Consider the following 7345-nt stretch of genomic DNA (forward strand, 5'->3'; position numbering starts at 1 on the left):
TAACGTGAAATAACAATTCCTATCTAGATGTTCATATTTATAACCACACTTTATATCGCACATACATGCCACCCTGTATTTCCTTGATAAAATCTTGTTTAAACCAAGTCCTCGCCCTGTGGGACCTGTCTGCTGCATTTGACACTATCGACCATGACGTCCTCATGTAGAGGCTGCGGTGTACATTTGACACTATCGACCATGACGTCCTCATGTAGAGGCTGCGGTGTACATTTGACACTATCGACCATGACGTCCTCATGTAGAGGCTGCGGTGTACATTTGACACTATCGACCATGACGTCCTCATGTAGAGGCTGCGGTGTACATTTGACACTATCGACCATGACGTCCTCATGTAGAGGCTGCGGTGTACATTTGACACTATCGACCATGACGTCCTCATGTAGAGGCTGCGGTGTACATTTGACACTATCGACCATGACGTTCTCATGTAGAGGCTGCGGTGTACATTTGACACTATCGACCATGACGTCCTCATGTAGAGGCTGCGGTGTACATTTGACACTATCGACCATGACGTCCTCATGTAGAGGCTGCGGTGTACATTTGACACTATCGACCATGACGTCCTCATGTAGAGGCTGCGGTGTACATTTGACACTATCGACCATGACGTTCTCATGTAGAGGCTGCGGTGTACATTTGACACTATCGACCATGACGTCCTCATGTAGAGGCTGCGGTGTACATTTGACACTATCGACCATGACGTCCTCATGTAGAGGCTGCGGTGTACATTTGACACTATCGACCATGACGTCCTCATGTAGAGGCTGCGGTGTACATTTGACACTATCGACCATGACGTCCTCATGTAGAGGCTGCGGTGTACATTTGACACTATCGACCATGACGTCCTCATGTAGAGGCTGCGGTGTACATTTGACACTATCGACCATGACGTCCTCATGTAGAGGCTGCGGTGTACATTTGACACTATCGACCATGACGTCCTCATGTAGAGGCTGCGGTGTACATTTGACACTATCGACCATGACGTCCTCATGTAGAGGCTGCGGTGTACATTTGACACTATCGACCATGACGTCCTCATGTAGAGGCTGCGGTGTACATTTGACACTATCGACCATGACGTCCTCATGTAGAGGCTGCGGTGTACATTTGACACTATCGACCATGACGTCCTCATGTAGAGGCTGCGGTGTACATTTGACACTATCGACCATGACGTCCTCATGTAGAGGCTGCGGTGTACATTTGACACTATCGACCATGACGTCCTCATGTAGAGGCTGCGGTGTACATTTGACACTATCGACCATGACGTCCTCATGTAGAGGCTGCGGTGTACATTTGACACTATCGACCATGACGTCCTCATGTAGAGGCTGCGGTGTACATTTGACACTATCGACCATGACGTCCTCATGTAGAGGCTGCGGTGTACATTTGACACTATCGACCATGACGTCCTCATGTAGAGGCTGCGGTGTACATTTGACACTATCGACCATGACGTCCTCATGTAGAGGCTGCGGTGTACATTTGACACTATCGACCATGACGTCCTCATGTAGAGGCTGCGGTGTACATTTGACACTATCGACCATGACGTCCTCATGTAGAGGCTGCGGTGTACATTTGACACTATCGACCATGACGTCCTCATGTAGAGGCTGCGGTGTACATTTGACACTATCGACCATGACGTCCTCATGTAGAGGCTGCGGTGTACATTTGACACTATCGACCATGACGTCCTCATGTAGAGGCTGCGGTGTACATTTGACACTATCGACCATGACGTCCTCATGTAGAGGCTGCGGTGTACATTTGACACTATCGACCATGACGTCCTCATGTAGAGGCTGCGGTGTACATTTGACACTATCGACCATGACGTCCTCATGTAGAGGCTGCGGTGTACATTTGACACTATCGACCATGACGTCCTCATGTAGAGGCTGCGGTGTACATTTGACACTATCGACCATGACGTCCTCATGTAGAGGCTGCGGTGTACATTTGACACTATCGACCATGACGTCCTCATGTAGAGGCTGCGGTGTACATTTGACACTATCGACCATGACGTCCTCATGTAGAGGCTGCGGTGTACATTTGACACTATCGACCATGACGTCCTCATGTAGAGGCTGCGGTGTACATTTGACACTATCGACCATGACGTCCTCATGTAGAGGCTGCGGTGTACATTTGACACTATCGACCATGACGTCCTCATGTAGAGGCTGCGGTGTACATTTGACACTATCGACCATGACGTCCTCATGTAGAGGCTGCGGTGTACATTTGACACTATCGACCATGACGTCCTCATGTAGAGGCTGCAGTGTACATTTGACACTATCGACCATGACGTCCTCATGTAGAGGCTGCGGTGTACATTTGACACTATCGACCATGACGTCCTCATGTAGAGGCTGCGGTGTACATTTGACACTATCGACCATGACGTCCTCATGTAGAGGCTGCGGTGTACATTTGACACTATCGACCATGACGTCCTCATGTAGAGGCTGCGGTGTACATTTGACACTATCGACCATGACGTCCTCATGTAGAGGCTGCGGTGTACATTTGACACTATCGACCATGACGTCCTCATGTAGAGGCTGCGGTGTACATTTGACACTATCGACCATGACGTCCTCATGTAGAGGCTGCGGTGTACATTTGACACTATCGACCATGACGTCCTCATGTAGAGGCTGCGGTGTACATTTGACACTATCGACCATGACGTCCTCATGTAGAGGCTGCGGTGTACATTTGACACTATCGACCATGACGTCCTCATGTAGAGGCTGCGGTGTACATTTGACACTATCGACCATGACGTCCTCATGTAGAGGCTGCGGTGTACATTTGACACTATCGACCATGACGTCCTCATGTAGAGGCTGCGGTGTACATTTGACACTATCGACCATGACGTCCTCATGTAGAGGCTGCGGTGTACATTTGACACTATCGACCATGACGTCCTCATGTAGAGGCTGCGGTGTACATTTGACACTATCGACCATGACGTCCTCATGTAGAGGCTGCGGTGTACATTTGACACTATCGACCATGACGTCCTCATGTTGAGGCTGCGGTGTACATTTGACACTATCGACCATGACGTCCTCATGTAGAGGCTGCGGTGTACATTTGACACTATCGACCATGACGTCCTCATGTAGAGGCTGCGGTGTACATTTGACACTATCGACCATGACGTCCTCATGTAGAGGCTGCGGTGTACATTTGACACTATCGACCATGACGTCCTCATGTAGAGGCTGCGGTGTACATTTGACACTATCGACCATGACGTCCTCATGTAGAGGCTGCGGTGTACATTTGACACTATCGACCATGACGTCCTCATGTAGAGGCTGCGGTGTACATTTGACACTATCGACCATGACGTCCTCATGTAGAGGCTGCGGTGTACATTTGACACTATCGACCATGACGTCCTCATGTAGAGGCTGCGGTGTACATTTGACACTATCGACCATGACGTCCTCATGTAGAGGCTGCGGTGTACATTTGACACTATCGACCATGACGTTCTCATGTAGAGGCTGCGGTGTACATTTGACACTATCGACCATGACGTCCTCATGTAGAGGCTGCGGTGTACATTTGACACTATCGACCATGACGTTCTCATGTAGAGGCTGCGGTGTACATTTGACACTATCGACCATGACGTCCTCATGTAGAGGCTGCGGTGTACATTTGACACTATCGACCATGACGTCCTCATGTAGAGGCTGCGGTGTACATTTGACACTATCGACCATGACGTCCTCATGTAGAGGCTGCGGTGTACATTTGACACTATCGACCATGACGTCCTCATGTAGAGGCTGCGGTGTACATTTGACACTATCGACCATGACGTTCTCATGTAGAGGCTGCGGTGTACATTTGACACTATCGACCATGACGTCCTCATGTAGAGGCTGCGGTGTACATTTGACACTATCGACCATGACGTCCTCATGTAGAGGCTGCGGTGTACATTTGACACTATCGACCATGACGTCCTCATGTAGAGGCTGCGGTGTACATTTGACACTATCGACCATGACGTCCTCATGTAGAGGCTGCGGTGTACATTTGACACTATCGACCATGACGTCCTCATGTAGAGGCTGCGGTGTACATTTGACACTATCGACCATGACGTCCTCATGTAGAGGCTGCGGTGTACATTTGACACTATCGACCATGACGTCCTCATGTAGAGGCTGCGGTGTACATTTGACACTATCGACCATGACGTCCTCATGTAGAGGCTGCGGTGTACATTTGACACTATCGACCATGACGTCCTCATGTAGAGGCTGCGGTGTACATTTGACACTATCGACCATGACGTCCTCATGTAGAGGCTGCGGTGTACATTTGACACTATCGACCATGACGTCCTCATGTAGAGGCTGCAGTGTACATTTGACACTATCGACCATGACGTTCTCATATAGAGGCTGCGGTGTACATTTGACACTATCGACCATGACGTTCTCATGTAGAGGCTGCGGTGTACATTTGACACTATCGACCATGACGTCCTCATGTTGAGGCTGCGGTGTACATTTGACACTATCGACCATGACGTTCTCATGTAGAGGCTGCGGTGTACATTTGACACTATCGACCATGACGTCCTCATGTTGAGGCTGCGGTGTACATTTGACACTATCGACTATGACGTCCTCATGTAGAGGCTGCGGTGTACATTTGACACTATCGACCATGACGTCCTCATGTAGAGGCTGCGGTGTACATTTGACACTATCGACCATGACGTCCTCATGTAGAGGCTGCGGTGTACATTTGACACTATCGACCATGACGTCCTCATGTAGAGGCTGCGGTGTACATTCGGCATCTCCGACAAAGCTCTTGACTAGTTCACGTCCTACCTCCCTGACCCCTGTCAAAGGATACAGATTGGACAACACAATTCATCGAGTGTTTGTCTCAAGTATGGAGCAGGGGCGGACGAGGGGGGGGGTGCACAGGGTGCAGGTGCACCCCCCTCCAGCAACAACAACAAAAATAATTAGGAAAGCGGATTCTATGACCATTTCTAATTTAAAATGGCACCAGATGGCACCATTTTGCTTTTTTGGGCCAACATTTTTTCCGGGGGTGCATGCCCCCGGACCCCCATAGCAAATTCGGGCACTTCGCGCCCATCACATTCACTTTCGATTCAAAATGCACCCCCCCCCCCCCCCCTTACAAAGCAACTGATCCGCCCCTGTGGAGTCACACAGGGCTCTGTTTTAGGCTCATTCGTGTTTATGCTGTACACCCAAGAACTCTCCGACATTATCTCTACGCATAGGTGTGTAGCACTAGTATGCTGACCATACTAAGATTGAAGATCCCGCTCCCCCCAGTCATCTCCCCCCAGTCATCTCCCCCCAGTCATCTCCCTCCAGTCATCTCCCCCCAGTCATCTCCCAACAGTACTTGAAAAAAACGAACTGTGCATTGAGTCAGTGAAGGATTGGATGGTTGATAACAAACTGAAGTTGAACGATTCCAAGACTGAAGTGATGCTGTCAGGCTCAAAGCATGCGTTAAACCAGACTGATCGTACATTTATAACATTCTGTAGGTACATGCGCATCCTGCTTTTTGTATACATTGCTCAGTTTCTGGAAAACTTTCTTGTAAACCCCAGGTAACGTACGTATGTGTCATTCAAAAGAACGCGTCTATGTTTCTCCGATAAAGCCGTCTCCGTGAATTTACAGCATGCTTGCGTGTTGAGTGTGTAAGAGGTGTTGAAATACACTTACTTGTGAAACTTTATAACCTAGATGCAAGTCTATAACGCGTTGAGTGTGTAAGAGGTGTTGAAATACACTTACTTGTGAAACTTAAAAACCTAGATGCAAGTCTATAACGCGTTGAGTGTGTAAGAGGTGTTGAAATACACTCACTTGTGAAACTTAAAAACCTAGATGCAAGTGAATACACTTACTTGTGAAACTTAAAAACCTAGATGCAAGTCTATAACGTTTTGAGTATGTAAGAGGTGTTGACATACACTTACTTGTGAAACTTAAAAACCTAGATGCAAGTCTATAACGTTTTGAGTGTGTAAGAGGTGTTGACATACACTCACTTGTGAAACTTAAAAACCTAGATGCAAGTCTATAGCGTGTTGAGTGTGTAAGAGGTGTTGAAATACACTCACTTGTGAAACTTGAAAACCTAGATGCAAGTCTATAACGTTTTGAGTGTGTAAGAGGTGTTGAAATACACTCACTTGTGAAACTTAAAAACCTAGATGCAAGTCTATAGCGTGTTGAGTGTGTAAGAGGTGCTGAAATACATTCACTTGTGAAACTTAAAAACCTAGATGCAAGTCTATAACGTGTTGAGTGTTTAAGAGGTGTTGAAATACACTCACTTGTGAAACTTAAAAACCTAGATGCAAGTCTATACATACATAATGTGTTTACATTATCCCGGTAAAGTTTGCGTCCGTATTTATCCCCGAAAGGTGGCGACACTGGTAACATCCAAAATTAATCGACTTGAATTTTTTGTCATAGCTTAAAATGTTAGTCTTCTTTTTCATGTATGTTCCGTTGATTTTTTCATCACAAAATCAGCCGTATGTGTCGATGATAAGCGAGTGGTATTGTTGCATAACTAGCATTACCCGAGCATGGCGACAGCAATGTATGTATCGTTTTGATGAATTCTCGACACGATTGTAGTGCCTGTGCGAGTCATTCACACGAACGAGTGCTGTTCCCTATTCTTTTCAACTTTCTGACCTTGTTTTTATCCCACACATAACATATCTATATGTTTATGGAATCAGGAAATAATAAAGAACAAGATGACATCATTTTTTGATCGAGTACTAAAATGTTACTTTTAATTAGAATGTTGACATTTTAATGACCAAACCTAGCTATTACTTAATTAGCTAAAATGCAATCCAATAGTCCGGGGTTTGTCGCAGATTGCCTGACCACAATTTCAAACAATTTGCTCGAGAAAAAAAAGGCCTGACAGTGCCGCCTCAACTTTCACAAAAACACGGATATGACGTACTTCATTAAAGATATTTATATATATATGTATATATATAAAAAAGTGTTTAGCTGGGGAAATCATTGCAGAAATTCTCGTGTAAATTTTCATGAAGATCGGTCTAGTGTTTTCTCTGAATCGCTCTACACATACAGACAGACAGACAGACAGACAGACAGACAAACAGACAGACAGACACACACACACACACACACACACACACACACACACACACACACACACACACACACACACACACACACACACACACACA

General features: G+C 46.6%; 1 long non-coding RNA gene across 1 annotated transcript in view; it reads left to right on the forward strand.

Moving 5' to 3' along the window:
• The window catches only part of LOC138979374 (uncharacterized), a 216829-nt gene that overhangs the window by 170626 nt on the left and 38858 nt on the right, over positions 1-7345 (forward strand). The gene's annotated exons all lie outside the window — the stretch shown is intronic.

Source organism: Littorina saxatilis, linkage group LG11 (assembly GCF_037325665.1).
Source record: "Littorina saxatilis isolate snail1 linkage group LG11, US_GU_Lsax_2.0, whole genome shotgun sequence".
Classification (NCBI taxonomy): Eukaryota; Metazoa; Mollusca; class Gastropoda; order Littorinimorpha; family Littorinidae; genus Littorina; species Littorina saxatilis.